This window comes from Rhinolophus sinicus, linkage group LG02 (genome assembly GCF_036562045.2).
Source record: "Rhinolophus sinicus isolate RSC01 linkage group LG02, ASM3656204v1, whole genome shotgun sequence".
Taxonomy (NCBI): Eukaryota; Metazoa; Chordata; class Mammalia; order Chiroptera; family Rhinolophidae; genus Rhinolophus; species Rhinolophus sinicus.
Window position 1 is genome coordinate 79157184 of NC_133752.1, and position 16363 is coordinate 79173546.

Here is a 16363-nt window from a genome sequence, read left to right on the forward strand (position 1 = left end):
GCTCAACCTCTTCTCCTTCCCCAGTCCTGTCCTGTTCCTCCGTATCCCAGCATTCATAAGAAAGTCAAATCAAGGTTTGTCATGATGGTGATTCACTTCTTTGTACCTCCTTAGCATTCCTTAACTTTTTGGCACACTCTTCTGCTATTTGCTTGCAGGGCAACAAATATCTCAGATAGAAAAGTACATTTCATCACCTGCATGGCTGGTTTAGGCTGGTATTTAAATTGCCTCAGGATCTTGGTGCCCAGAATGGAGGAGCACACGGACACGGCAGATGTGTAAACAAAATAAATTACCACAGTAGTAGATATGATTCAATCTCCATCTCTGAGAAGGATGTAATCTTAATCGCGTATCCTAGTCACTAGAGCTACAAGGATGATCTCTGATGTGCACATTACCACACTCCACAGTTCTCTTCTCAACCACATGAGAAAAGGAAACTCACCCAGTCCCAGCTAACCTACTCAGGGCACAGCCCATCTGAATAAGGTCCTCCGTCATATATTTGGTGCCCCCATCCAAACTCTCCACACCTAGACTCAACCTTCTAAAATTCAACAAAATTTAACTATGTGAAAACCCCAAGATACTCGGAAAAGGCCTAAAGATTCTTATTTGAGACAAGCTGAACTGACCAGAGCCTTTGCTTCCCTTCCCTCACCACACCATTATAAGAAGTCATTGCATATCAAACCATACAGGCGATGGAAGTCATATGAAGAACACATGGGTCACCTGAGAGCATAACCAGGGACCTGACACTGAGTTAGTCACTGAGGAATGCTACCATTTTATTCAAACTACATCTTCACACCCAACCTGAATCCTCAGAAGCACCCTTGCAACTCTCTACTACTGATTTCTCGTCCATTCAGGCCCCTCCATTTTCCGTATACAAGTAGTTACTTTATAATAGCTTAATCTCTGTATACAAGTTCCTTCATTTACAAACCATGGAATTAAACACCACAAGTTTATTGTGAGGTTTAATGAGATGCAGGAAAGAACTTGTTATGCAAACACTACACAAATGTTTATTATCATTATTTTTTTAAATTCCACTGCTCTTTTCCTAGCCCAGAATATTACAACCTGGACCATAATAGCAGCTTTCCAACTGGTCTTCCTTTCCCCAGGTTCTTGCCTCATTTTATTCAGACAACACACACCTCATTCCCATTGGATCACTCTTCAAAGATCCCACTTTCATCACACCATTTCATTCATCAGAAACCCTCAATGCCTCCTCAAAGCCTCCCTACCACCGGCACGATAAGGTCAAAACTCCTCAGTTTAACCCTGGAGATTGTCCACAATCTGGCTTCAACCTAACAGCCAATCTTTACTTCCACTGCTCTCCAAACACTCCACACCCAGTCAAAATACTTGGCGTTCAATCCCTGGCCTAGAAAGTCCACTCTCTCCACCTATGAAAACTCTACTAGCTCAAAATGCAACTCCTTGATAAGGCCTTTCCCTGATGACGCCAATGAATTAAAACCTTCTGATTCACCTACCCATGATCTCTGTACCAGTCATCGCAGAGCCCATCACAGTCTTCCATGTTCTATAGCAATTAATATACATATTTTAACTTTCACCTAGATTTTAAGCTCCTAAAGAAATAGTTCTCTACCTTAAGGACCCATTAGAGTCACCTAAGGAGATTTTTTTTAAATGCAGATGTCCCAGACCCACACAAAGATATTTTTATTCAATTGCTCAGGAGTGAGGGCATCTGATTTAATGTGCAGGTAGTTTTGAGAGTCACTATCTTAAAGAAAGAGATTGGGCTTGTACACTGACTCTTTATATAACTCTTGGTGTGTATGGCAGTCTCTCAATAAGCAGCTGGGATAACAGACCCACTTAACTCATTAGCCATCCTAAACTGAGAAGTCAGAGAAAAGCTCTTTCTTGTTCCTTTTGCATCTAAGTTGGTCCTCCTTATTCTAAATTAAGAATTCTGGTACTCTTATCATACGTTTTTTTCTGAGAAACTGCTGATGTAAAAATACCACTTTGGAAATCACCTTTTCATCTTTGTGCAACATATCTTCAATGCAGGGTGAAAATGATAACTTACAAGAGTGGATTATAAAAAAAAAAAAACAAGCTATGCCATGGAAAACAGGCCATATGCAAATGTGGAGTTCTCAGCCCAGTGAGTAATACCATAGTTACCAAATGGAAGGCAGACTTTTGGAAGTCCCGAGAGGATAAGGGCGGGGTGTGGGGGGGTGGGGGGGTGGCTTATCTGCAGTTCTAGAAGAAAAAGGTCTCGACATCAGGGCAGAAAATTCAGTAAGCTTAAAAGTATTTCATAAAATGGATCAAATTCAGAATGGCAACCATCAAGGGCAATACTAGAACTAGAAGACAATGGAGAAAAATTCCAGAGGAAATTGATTTCTAACCTAAAATTCTATACTCAGACAAACTATCAATGCAGTGACAGCACAATAAAGACGTTTTTCAAAGATGCAAGGCTTTAAAGTTTTATCTCTTATTCACCCTTCTCCAAAAGCTACTTGAGGATGTACTCTATCAAAATAAAGAAGTAAACTACAATCTACCTGGAATCTAGGAAACAAAGGTTCCAACAAAAAAGAGAGGTAAAGAGAATCTCCCAGATGATGGAGAAGGAATATCCTAAAATGACATTAATCAGTAACCCAAGAAAGCAACGAGGCCAATTAGATCAATTTAAAAGTTTCTTAGAAAGAGTTCTTTCAGGAGATGAGCCTGAAGGTATTGGGAGAAGATTTACAATAAATTAGTAAAACTTAGTCAACTTTTAAAAATTAAATAAATCAATTAATTACAGGGAACAAAACATATACAGAAAAGGAAAAATTATCACAGTATTGTATAGAGTTTAGTTATAAAGAATACCTAGAACATCACAATAAGGTAAACAATAAGTAATAATCTTACTATTCATAAAATATGGTGGGGATAACAGTGCAGGAAATGTGCTTGGGTGTGAGTGGAGGAGTATGTTGTGAAAGAAAGCTATATCCCCCATAGTGCTAGTAGGAAGTCAATAGAGCATACCTAAAATTGAAAAATAAAGAAGTGGAAACAAGTATGTTACTTAGAAATTGACAGTACTAAAATGTTTTTAAAAAACAAAGATGGTTGTCTCTGAAAATCAGAAAATTATTGGAAGATGGCAGTGTAAAGGTATATGTTCTCTACTCTCCTCCCTTAAAAGCCTATTCAAACTATGAAACATGAAAACAGAGAAAAACAATCCCATCTTCCAATGAACAAAAGATGGCCTTCAACCTCAAACTATAAAGTATGCAACACATACCTGCCAAGTATTGTGAAAAGTGGGCCAAAGCAAGGAGGAGGCTGAGAGCAGCTTGACCTAAAAGTAAACAACATTATCCTGAAAGGTCAATCCAATGACCTTTTGATAAGATCAGTGAAATCCAGAGCGATAAACAACCATTGGAGCATCAGGGAGTATCCCTATAGAATTACTATACATACAGAAAACTAATAAAAATTGTAATTACCATTATCAAGCTTTTACTGTTTTGTTATATGTTGTCACTGTTCTAAGCATTATGCACTTTAGATGTATCATTTAATTCTCTCAACAAACTTTCTCAAGTAGGTACTTTTACCACCTATATTTTACAAACCACATAGTAAGAATAAGAGCCAGGTTTTATTAATACAGGCAGTCTAACCACAGAGCCTGCACTGTTAATGACTACACTACATGGCCTCTCTAGTGGAAGGGAAGGGAGAACTGAAGAAACGAGCACAGCAGGCTGTTTTCAGCCTCCTAGTTTAGGGAAATGGCTAAAAACAATTGGATGCAATCTCTAGATTTCAACCGAGAGAATTTTTGACTTCCGAGGCGTCACTAAGAGGCACACCAACATCTCAGTACTAAAAACTGAAGGGAGATGTTCTCTCAGAATAAAGGAAAGAATAGGTTTGGTGCTGTAAATTAAAAAAGGAAGATAAAACAAAATTTCAGAGTACTCCAGCTTTATCTCTCCATAGCACAAATAGCTGACCCATTCTGAAATAAGAATCTCAGAGGCACAAACTATGGTTACAAACATCTTTAAATAAAACTCAAAGCTTCCACTTAAGCGCTTTTCCCTGTATCTTATTGGAGTTGAACACAACAACACTATTGTCTTTACCTTGGCTGCTAATTGTTAAAAGTTGGGAAACCTGAACAATCCTAAAATTTGTATGGAACCACAAAGACCCCAAATTGCCAAAGCAATTTGAGAAAGAAGAACGAAGCTGGAGGCATCACAACCCCTGATTTCAAACTACATTACAAACACGATGGTGTTGGCACAAAAACAGACATAGATCAATGGCACACAGTAGAGAACCCAGAAATAAAGCCATGGATACATGGTCATTTAATTTGCAACAAAGGGTTCAAGTATATACATGGGGAAAGGACAGTCTCTTCAATAAATGGTGTCGGGGAACACTGGACAGCCACATGCAAAAGAATGAAATTGGATCACTACCTTATACCATACACAAAAATTAACACAAAATGGATTAACACTTAAATGTAAGACCCGAAATCACAAAGCTCCTAGAAGAAAACGTAGGTGGTAAGCTTCTTAACATTGGTCTTAGAGAGGTTTTTTCTAGATATGACACCAAAAACAAAGGCAATAAAAGCAAAATTAAACAAGCGGTACTACATCAAACTAAAAAGCTTCTGCACAGCATAGGAAACCATCAACAAAATGAAGAGAAAACCTACCAAATGAGAGAAAATAATTGCAAAGCATGTATATTGTATGTAATTTGGTTAATATCATATATATATATACGTACACATATATATAAACTCATACAACTTAATAGCAAAAAAATTAATTAATTTAAAAATGGGCAGAAGATCTGAATAAATATTTTTCCAAAGAAGACATACAGACGGACAACAGTACATGAAAAGATGCTCAACATCATTAATCATCAGGAAAATGCAAATCAAAACCCCAATGAGATACCACCTCACTCCTGTCAGAATGGCTGTTTACAAAAAGACAAGAAACAATAAGCATTGGTGAGGATGTGGAAAAAAGGAAATCCTTGTGCACTGTTGGTGGGAACGTAAATTGGGGTAGTCACTATGGAAAATTGTATGGAGCTTCCTCAAAAAAACTGAAAATAGAACTACACCACATGATCCAGCAATTCCATTTCTGGGTACTTATCCAAAGAAAATAAAAACACTAACTTGAAAAGATTTATGCACCCCTTGTTCACTACAGCATTATTTACAATGGCCAAGATATAGAAACAACCTAAGTGTCCATCGATGGATGAATGGATAAAGAAGATGTGGTAAATATACGCAATGGAATATCATTCTGCCATAAAAAAGAATGAAATCTTGACATTTGCAACAATGTGGACAGACGTCAAGGGTATTATGCCAAGTGAAATAAGTCAGAGAAAGACAAATACCACATGATATCACTTATATGTGGAGACAAAAAACAAAAAAGAAAAACCACAAGCTCAGATACTGCACAGAGAACAGACTGGTGGTTGCCAAGTGCAGGGGTTGGGGGTTGGGCAAAGTGGGTGAAAGGGACCAAAAGGTACCAACTTCCAGTAATAAAATAAATAAGTTCTGGGTATGTAATGCACAGCATGGTGTCTATAGTTTATAACACTGTATTGCATATTTGAAAGTTGCTAAGAAAGTAAATCTTAATGTTAACTAAACTTATTGTCTAGTCTATTATACGATCATTTTGCAATATATACAAATTTCAAATAATATTGTACAACTAAAACTAATTTAATGTTATATGTCATTTATACCTCAATTTTCAAAAAAATTAAAAATATATTTTTTTAAAGTTTGGAAAGCTTAACACATTAGTCTTTGAATACCAATATTCTGAAGTGGATAATGGAAACTGTCACTGTTCCACCCATGAGAAGCCCACACCTCCAAGAAGTTCTATTCTCTGTCCAGTGTTGCAAATCTGAGTACCAGCCTAAAGGCACTCAATTTTATGGTCTGGCAATTTTAGCCAAAAGAGCTTAGTACCTTTTTCATTGTGAAAGGTTTTGCCAGGGGGAAAATTTGATTTTCTTTTTCTTTTCTTTTTTTCTAGTAAGTAGCTACTAGGGCGGTCCGTGCTAGTCTATCTAACCTTTCATAGTATTTTTAACCAAGGAAACAGAGGTGCTAACCAGGTAAGATGGTCAGAGATAGATGAAAACAAAAGTGACTGTGAATTACCAAATGATAGCATGGTAAAGGGTACAGTAAATAAGAACAAACGGCCTAGTTACCAGCGTAGGGAAAGGATGAACTCCTTACAAGAAGGAGCAGAGTGATTCAAGGTTGTTGAAATTCTCATCTCATTAGGTTGAGCCACACAAAACTGCCAATATCCAGGACTATTTTACCTACACCATCAGCAATATCATATAATTCAATCTAATACCGTGTTTCCCTGAAAATAAGACCTAGCCAGACCATCAGCTCTAATGCATCTTTTGGAGCAAAAATTAATATAAGACCTGGTCTTATTTTACTATAAGACCAGGTAATATAATATAATATAATATAATATAATATAATATAATATAATACTGGGTCTTATATAAATTTTTGCTCCAAAAGATGCATTAGAGCTGATGGTCTGCTTAGGTCTCATTTTTGGGGAAACACGGTATTTGGAAATACTCTAAGATTAGCAGAGTTTAGTTAAAGCCCTTGGTTTCAGAACTTTTCATCAGAACACATTGCCTATTACACATCTTATCATAGGTTTATGACAAAGTCAGTGTGTTTGCAATTTTAAGAAACCCAACATGAATAAACATGAGACTGACATTTATCTCAGAAATCAAATGCTGTGTGCCTGCCAGCAATATCTGTAGATCGTATTTCAGTTCAAACATACCTAAAATGGGTCATTATTATATAAGAACAAATCTAACCATGCTCTCTACTGCAATGTACACTCTCAAGCCCCAATTTCCTTTTATAAAAGGGGAATTATGTAGCAGAAATACAAGCAAAAGAAAAAAAAAATGCTAGGCTGACTTCTATCAGAATAAAGCATACATTCTAGGTTCCCCATTTAACATCATGAATTGGAGCTATTCCAGAATTAGGCAACATTTCAGCTCTCAAAAGAAAGTTAATACTGTAACCTTTCTTATCTATTTAAACAAAGGCACCCAATGATGACCTGTATTTTCTTGAAAGTCAACTATTTCTCCTTTCAGCCAGTAGACATGTTGTAGGTTACAAAGGTTTGGGTACTTGTCTGCTGATCTATTGAAGCTGGACTAGTGAGGAATCCAAGCATCAAAGATATCTAGTAAAACCCTTATCATCTAGTACCATCTAAAGAGAAGACTTCTTGGGACAAAAGGCAAAAGTGACAAAGGCCAGTGGACTTATCTCATCTCTCCTGGTAATGTATCCCCAACCCCAGTCCACTACCATATGGTGGGTAATTGGACTGGGAGGAAGTGAACCTAGAAATAGACTGAGCAGTGCTGCACTCAGAGAGTTGTTTCTAATTGTCCATATGATACAGGTATATGCACGAATATAACAGGTACTCTTTCAGTCAGGTTTGGATCTCACACCAGGTCCTTCCTGCTGTCTTTGGCTGAGACTGGGTTTGGGGGCCTCCCCATTTGTAAAATGGAAAAAAAAAGAGATAAAAGACTAATGGATGAAGGAAGACGTTTTAGAAAACAAACCATATGCAACACTTCCAAGAATCAACAAATATATTTACTGTACAGGAGAGTCATAGTTAAGTGGTGCTAGAGAGAAACAAAAGTTGTCCAAATACAAAAATATTCATTAATCAAGTGACTACATAGGCCGCAATCCAATATCCCATCCACATTACTCGGGTCTGCTCTGCTGGTCATTCTCTCTCACTGAATGAGAGATGCAACAGTCAACAATACAATTGTAAATGAAATACCAAGTCATCAAAAGAAGAGAGCATTCAAGAAGTCAATGAGAGTGATGTTAGATAATTGCTCCAATCACGTTCAGTGCCACTGGCAAATGAGAATCTTGCAGTTAGGGAGCTAGTAAGAAATAAAATAACATAATAGAAGTGTCCAAACAGAATACAGGCGGCTGGATGGCTCAGTTGGTTAGAGCACAAGCTCTGAACAACAGGGTTGCCGGTTCGATTCCTTCATGGGCCAGTGAGTCGCACCCTCCACAACTAGACTGAAGACAACGAGCTGCTGCTGAACTTCCAGAGGGGCAGTCAGATGGCTCAGTGGGTTAGAGTCAGAGCTCTCAACAAGATTGCTGGTTCAATTCCCACATGGGATGGTGGGCTGTGCTCCCTGCAACTGAAGATTAAAAGTGGCAACTGGACTTGGAGCTGAGCTGCGTCCTTCACAACTAGATTGAAGGATGATGACTTAGAGCTGATGGGCCAAAAACACACTGTTCCTCAATAAAATTAAAAAGGAAAAAAAAAACACGGAATACAGAATGATTTACAATTAAAATACTAAGATACTCTGGAACAGCGCTTTTTGCTCCCTTCCTCACCCTCACCCTCTTCACACACACCAATCCATTCTCTACTTCTTCCTGGACATATGGGCTAGAGACGATATTTCCCAGACTTCTTTGCAGTTAGATGTGGCAATCTAAGTTAAAACCTGTTCAAGAACAAAATTCAACTGACTACATTTAAAGATCTAATTGGCTTTATTGATTGATGAATTGAGCAGCATCCCATCTAGCAACTAAAAGGGTACTAGAATGAGTTGTACAAAACAGAAGGTTTTTGAGGCAAAAAAAAAAGTATAGGACTAAGAAATTAAGAGTCGATTATTTCCGGCAGGGACTCCTTCCCTAAGGGAATGGCAGGAGTCTTATCAAGCAGATCAGGAGATTCCATTCCTGGGAGAGTCTGAAACTATAATTAGGCTAGTAATTAAGTTTTGGTATGGTGACATGGCTTTGAAAAAAGTAACTCCATTTTGGTCTGTTGTTTCTTTTCTTAACAAGCCAAGGGATATGTACAGAAGTGGTATGTGGATCATCTTAAACTTAAAGACAAGCTACTTTCCCTGGAGTTAGAGCATTTCCCACCTTCCCACCAGCTGGAAAGTGCACATGGCAGACTCAACTTCCTTTATGCATTCCAGGCATCACGCAATGGAAAGGAGGAGGAATAAAATGGAACCAGAACCTGGTCCTTGAATGACTTCATGGAGCAGAGCTGCCCCACCAGCCTAGATGAGCTAACCAACATGGTAAGAAAGAAATGCACTTCTATCTCATTTGTGAAATTACATACAATGGTTCTTTGTTATAGTGGCTTAACCTTTATTCTACCTAATAGATACACTCTGGCAAAAATTGATAGTTTTCTAATGCTTTTGAAAAAACAGCCCTCTTTAAATTTGTGCTGACAAATTCAAATGTAAAGTGAAGGAAGTAAAACTTTATCATGCATTTTCATCAGCAAAATTATCTCAAGAAAACAATACTTGATTCACTCACTCTTTGTTCTAAGAGTTAGCAAGTATACTCTAAGTGGTGCTACACATGAGATAAAATAAACATGTTTTCACTTTATTTTTCAGGATAAAGTCCAAATCATACTGGGCTTTTCTTTTTTCTTTTCTTTTCTTTTTTTTTTATTACTACTTACTATGAAATTTAAGTGGATTCACTGTAAGTGACAATATTCTGGCACTAGTTCTTCCCAGATGTGAGAATTTCTGATACAAAACAAATATTTCTCTTTCTGCTTCTTGCTACTTCAGAGGGAAACAATAACAAGTATCTCACATGGTTAAAGTGATTTTCAGCACCTATACTAAAAGAAAACATGAGAATAAAGAAATTTGGAAATGATACATAAAGTAATCAAATACCAACATGTGCTCCTTGGCTGGAGGATTCAATAAATTTTAAAAGTCTTAAGAGACATCTTCACTAGTTGAAATGTATGAGACATTGTGGCAACTTGAATACTAACTGGATAATGATGATATTAAGGTTTTGGGGTAAGAGTTATTTAATGATATTAAGATTTGATTATATCAAGATAGTGTTGGGTTGGAATTTGGGGTGTGTGTGTGATGATGGTATTGTGATGTATTTTTAAGAGTTCCTATCTTTTAGAGTACATACTGAAAATTTTAGAGAAAAAAATAACGTCTGTGATTTGCTTCATAATCCAGTGAGGAGTATTTGGGAGTACAGACAGAACTGTTCTTTAGTTGATAACTACTGAAGCTGCATGATAGATAAAGGAGTACATTATACTATCCTATTTTTGTTTAGGTTTGAAATTTTCCATAACAAAAAATGTTTAAATATGTTTAAGGGTTTTCCCTTAAATGGTTTTCTAAGTCCCTGTCACCCAACACTTTGGAACTGGTAAGAAAGAGAATTGAAAAGGTGAAAGGAGGGAAAAAAGGGAGGAAGGCGGTGAAAAAAAAGAACCACAGCAGACAAATAAAAGCAGAAAAAAGGTGAGTGGGCTCTTCTTTATAATAATGTCTTCCTCAAGAATGTTATAATATTACCACCCTACCTAGCTCATCATGAGCGCTCTTCCAATGATTCCTTGAGTCAACTGAGCTACACAATAATGTAATACGATACTATCTCTTTGGACAAACAGAAATATGTGACTCTAGCAACCAAAAATAAAACTACAGTCTATGCCACATTTGTCCTTGTTGTAACTCCTTCCTTCCCTTTATTATTATTTTCCTTTCCACTTTTCAAATTTCATGGAAGCAGAAGTTTTCTTTTCAATTTTACACCATGACAAAATGAAAATTCTGCACAAATTAACAAAGTACCAAAGCACAGTGGGGACTCAAGTGAAGTGCATATACGTATTCAAATTGCAGTCTTTTTATAAAAGAATCATTAAAAAGATCACCAAAGGTGAGCATCACAATACTAAAACAAGAAGGCAAATTTGACCCGAGAAATTGTTACTCTTGCTTCTAAGACTTGTGCAGCTCAGTTCTTGAAGAATTTTCGTAACTGAAATGCCAACTGTTATATACCTGATTTCTAGGATGAAAAAAAGCAAACTGATAAAAATACTAATTTCATAGAAAACAATCCCATACATCACTTGTAATAAATGAATATTATAAACAACATTAAAAAAATATCAGGGATATAAACCACTATCTAACTACTGTTTGGAAAATGTCCAGTGACCTTTTCCATGTGTCCTATCTCTAATGAAGTAAATAGATAATGTACTTTCCTGTTCTTTATTTCTACCCATCATTGTCATTATATGACCCATTTATGATATGTAATGCTCCTGTTTTTTGTTTTTTTTAAATAGATGCAAATTCATTGACTACACCGTTAAAAGTCAGGGTCTACGTCTCCTCCCTTTGAAGCTGAGTGGGCTTTTGACTCCTTTGACTAATACAGTACAGCAGAAGGCATACAATGTGACATCTGAGGCTAAGTCAGAAAAGGTCAAGTAGCTCCTGCCTAATTATTCTGGACTCTCACTCTTTTGACAGTCCCTCTTAGAACCCTGCTACCATACTAAGAGATGCTCCCACCAAATGGAGAAGCCACACCTATAGGTGTTCTGGCACAGAATTCCAGCTGAGCCCAGCCTTCAAATCATGCCAGCCCAGGAATCAGACATATGAGATGATGATTTCAGCTCCAAGTTGTCTGAGTCGCTCCTAGCTATCAAGATTTTCAAGATAAGAGCACAGACGTTGTGGAGTAGACACTCAGCACCACCCAATTCTTAACTTACAGAATCCATGAGTGTGATGACACGGTAGTTGTTGTGTGCCTTTAAATTTAGGGTGGTTTGTTACATAGCAATAGATAACTGGTATATATATTATATCATTCTTGACCACCCCATTCTTATTTCATTCATCTCTAATCCCTGTCAACCTTCTTCCTTCCCTTAAATGTTTCCTCTTCTTCACTTGTCATTTTTTCAGATAATGAGTCAATTAGTCCACAGAACAGTTTCATACATTCATGTAATCATTCATTTTGACATTTGTTATACAACAAACAGAAATGGACAACAACTCATACAGTAATACTGCATAGTCAAATCAATCTTGAAAAAAAAAAGAACAAAGTTGGAGGACTCACACTATCAATTTCAAAACTTACTACAATATTACAATAATCCAAATAGTGAGGTACTACATAGGACAGATGTATAGCAACAATACAGAATTGAGAGTCCAGAAATAAACCCATATATCTGTGAACAGTTGATTTTTGACAAGGATGCCAAGATCATTCAATGAGGAAAGAATATTCTTTTCAACAAATGGTGCTGGGACAACTGGATCTGAATAAACTTGGACCTCTACTTTGCTCCATATACAAAAATGATCTCAAAATATATCAAAGACTTAGTGTAAGAAATAAAATTATAAAACTCTTAGAGGAAACATATTTATAAATTTCTGTGACCTTACATTAGCTAATGGTTTCTTAAACATGAACTAAAAGCATAAGCAACAAAAGAAAACAGATAAATTGGACTTCATCAACTTAACAACTTTTGTATACGAAAGGACACTATGAAAAAAGTAAAAAGACAACCAACAGAATGGGAAAAAACATTTGTAACTGACATATCTGGTAAGGGCAGAGTATACAGAATATATAAAGAACATTTACAACTGAACAATAAAAAAACACAGACACAATTTAAAAATGGGTAAAGGACTTAAATAGACATTTCTCCAAAGAAGGTGTTAAAGTGGGCAATACACATGAAAAGATGCTCAAGATCATTAGCTATTAGGAAAATGTAAATCAAAACCACAGTGATATGCTACTTCACATACACTAGGATGGCTATAATTTTAAAAAATGAAAAATAAGAAGTACTGGCAATAATGTGGAGAAATCAGAACCTTCATCCACTGCTGGTGAGAATGTAAACTGGTACTACCACTGTGAAAAACAGTGTGGTAGTTGTTCAAAAGTTAAGCACAGAGTTAACATATGACCCAGCATTTTCACTCCTAAGTATATACCCAAGAGAATTGAAAACACATATTCACACAAAACTTGTACACGATGCTCATAGTAGTATTACTCATAATAGCCAAAAAATGGAAACAACCCAAATGTCCATCAACTGATGGAATGGAATGTTATTCCACCATAAGAAAGGAATGAAGTACCGATACATGGTACACTGTAGAGGAACTTTGAAAACATTATACTAAGTGAAAGAGGCCAGTCACAAAAGGCCACATGTTGTGTTGATTCCATTTATATGAAATGTCCAGAATAGGTAAATCCATAGGGACTGAAAGTAGATTAATGTTTGAATAGGATGAGGAGAGAATTGGAGGTCATGGGGTTCTTTTTGGAGTGATAGAAATCTTCTGGAACTAGATAGTGGAGATGGCTGCACAACTAAACACATAGTATATGGTTTAATATACTAAACGCTACTGGATTATACTCTTTAAAATTGTTCAGTTTTATGTTACCTAAATTTGTTCTCAATAAAATAAAAATAAAAAATACATGCACATTTAAAAATATACAGATGAGGATTAAGAGTAAAAACAGATATCAGAAAACAAATGGCAGAGAAAAAAACAGTAGAACCAAAGTTGACATGAAGGTTGGTTCTCACATCATCACATAGGCAAAACTGGAATATGGTCAAAATTAGTCTTAAATATTCCACAGGCGACATGGGCGACGCTGGAGACTGACTGGATAAGTCCAACACAGCAACAGCAAAAATGTCCACTAGCACTGGAAGTTATATCAGTTAGCTTTTGATGAGCAACAACAACCAAAAAAACCCCTACTCTATATAATTAGTAGCATAAAACTGGTAAAAAATGTATTGGTTCTCATGATTGTGTAGACTGGGTGGGTAATTCTAACCTGGATATCTAGGGTGGCCTCACTCACATTTCTGGTACTTACAGGCTATCGGCCAGGGCACCTCAGTTTCCTTCTATGTGGGCTCTTCAACAGAATAATTTGGGTTTATTTATATAGTCTTCAGGGTTCCTGAGAAGAGCAGTAAAAGAGACCAACCCCCAATACACAACACATTCCATTTCTCTAAATGCTTTACCCTTGCTGTTGCCTCATTGGGCAAAGCAACTCACATGGTCAAGCCCAGAGGCACTACGGGAGGTGACTACTCAAAGTGGAGTAGATACAGGTGAGGAAATTATGGTGGCATTTTGCAAACAATCTAACACAGAAAAAAAATCGATTACTGAATTTTTGGTTTGGCATTAGATAAAGTAGTTGGCTTACACTTAAGGGACGGTTTCTGTGAAAATTACTTATCTTTAATCACTAAAATCACATTCAGGACCATGAGATGCTCAAGAAAAAAACCTCTGCAAACTAAGACAGCCAAGGAAGCAGTAGATTCATACATCTCCCAAAGCACACACCCTCTGGGGCACATGCTCATGGAATGGAGTGGTGAACAGAATCACCCACACCCTTTAAATTGTTGTTTCTTTCCCTATTCTTTGTTGACCCATAGAGCTGAGTTCCTCTAAATCAAATGCACATATGCTGCAATTCTACTGTGCACTGATAACTCGAACACTAGGGCATTTATTGCAATTGTGCATTATATTTGAAGCTTCTCAAAATCCAGGGAATAAAGGATAACATATGCCTCATAGAATAGTAATTTTTTATGATCAGGTACATACCAAAAGAAAAACTTTCCCTGTTATTAAATTCTAAGAAGAAACTAGTTTGTGGGATCATAAAGGATAATGAAACATCTTCAATAGAAGTTTGAGAAGATATTATAAAAACATTCCTCACCTGAGTATTTCTTGTATTAACACTTGATAATAGCTTAGCAAATAAAGCCTTGTAAAAAGCATTTCTATGTGGACTGAGCTAAATAGGTTACTTTCTTGTTAACTCAAAAAATAGGTATAAAGTGTAGAGATAGGTAAATAGGTACGTAGAGATAGGCATCCTTGGTCTATATCTGTTAAATATTATCAGATCCTTGGTCTGATCTGATAATACGATCCTTGGTCTATATCTGTTAAATATTATCTTAAGCTCATTTTAGGAAAAAGGTGAATGAAATTCAGTTTAAGATTTATTCTCCAATACATGACAAAAATGTAAATATTATGTTAATAATACATAATGCTAATAATGTAATGTACTGTTAATAATTTAATATAAACATTTGCTATAAAAAATTTTTTAAGTGCTAATACGCATATGTGCCTTCCTGAGAGGTCAAATATTTTCAAATGTTGCCTCCTGAATGACTCAATGTAACAGAAAACACCAACAGTCCCAAAGATCTACCGCTTCACATAGCATTTACATTTTGAGATTCCTACTTCATCTGATTTAAACCCTACTTCTTGACTTCATGATATTTCTGCTTACATAGGGCTAACATTCCACAGATTACTATATAAAAATTACTAAGGCCCTGGCAAGTGTCCTTTTCAGTATTATGTTGGCAAAATCAGAAAGCTCTAAAAAACAGAGTTGGTGACAGATGTGGTTCTCAGTTCACAATATGAATTGCACAAGTAGATATTGATATTTTAAAGCAGTGAAACAGCAAACCAGATTCAAAGCAACTGAACAAAAATTTTCCAAGGTTGTTAAGCAAAATCTTCCAATGCTAAGATAGCGCACTGCATTTTTCACACCACCATCCTCACCCAACACACACGGAACACATACTCCAGGAGGATTAATGAAAATAGTTGCTTAAATACCACACTTGAATTTACACAAATCACATTTTAAATTACCATTTATTTAATACATTTGCTTTACATTATTCTTTAAAATTGACGTTACACTAAATTAAAGTACAAAACTTCTATCACTCAGCTGGAATTCCAGAATGTGTGTCTTGTCTAGGATCTACTGAACTGCATGAGCCAATCACCCCAAGGTCTGCTTGCTAGTCTACGCAAAAATGGTAATACCGCATTGCTGGATACTTTATATTGATCAAAATATCAAGTCATACTGGTATTTAGAACCTGGGCAAAGAAGAGACACATTGGCACATTCATTCATATTTCCTTCTTAGCTCTGCTCAAGACCTGCCCAACTTGCTACTCACATCACAATCTAAGAAACTGAATTTACCAGTTTCACCATCATCACAAGACACAATGAGCACCACCTACAGAGCAGAATAATACCAAAGGGGTCTCTTCTCAACAGTAGCTGAGTGAACCTAACACAGAGGCACTCAACTTGCCACTGTGGCAACAGAACTCACATACGTCCCTACCCTGGCTGATGGCTGAAACTGTTCTAATAGTGGATATACCCTTTCATTCCAAAATTCGA

The 16363-nt window shown here is 36.5% G+C and overlaps 1 protein-coding gene across 4 annotated transcripts in view; it reads right to left on the minus strand.

Moving 5' to 3' along the window:
* The window catches only part of TEC (tec protein tyrosine kinase), a 122073-nt gene that overhangs the window by 87689 nt on the left and 18021 nt on the right, over positions 1 to 16363 (minus strand). The window lies entirely within an intron of this gene.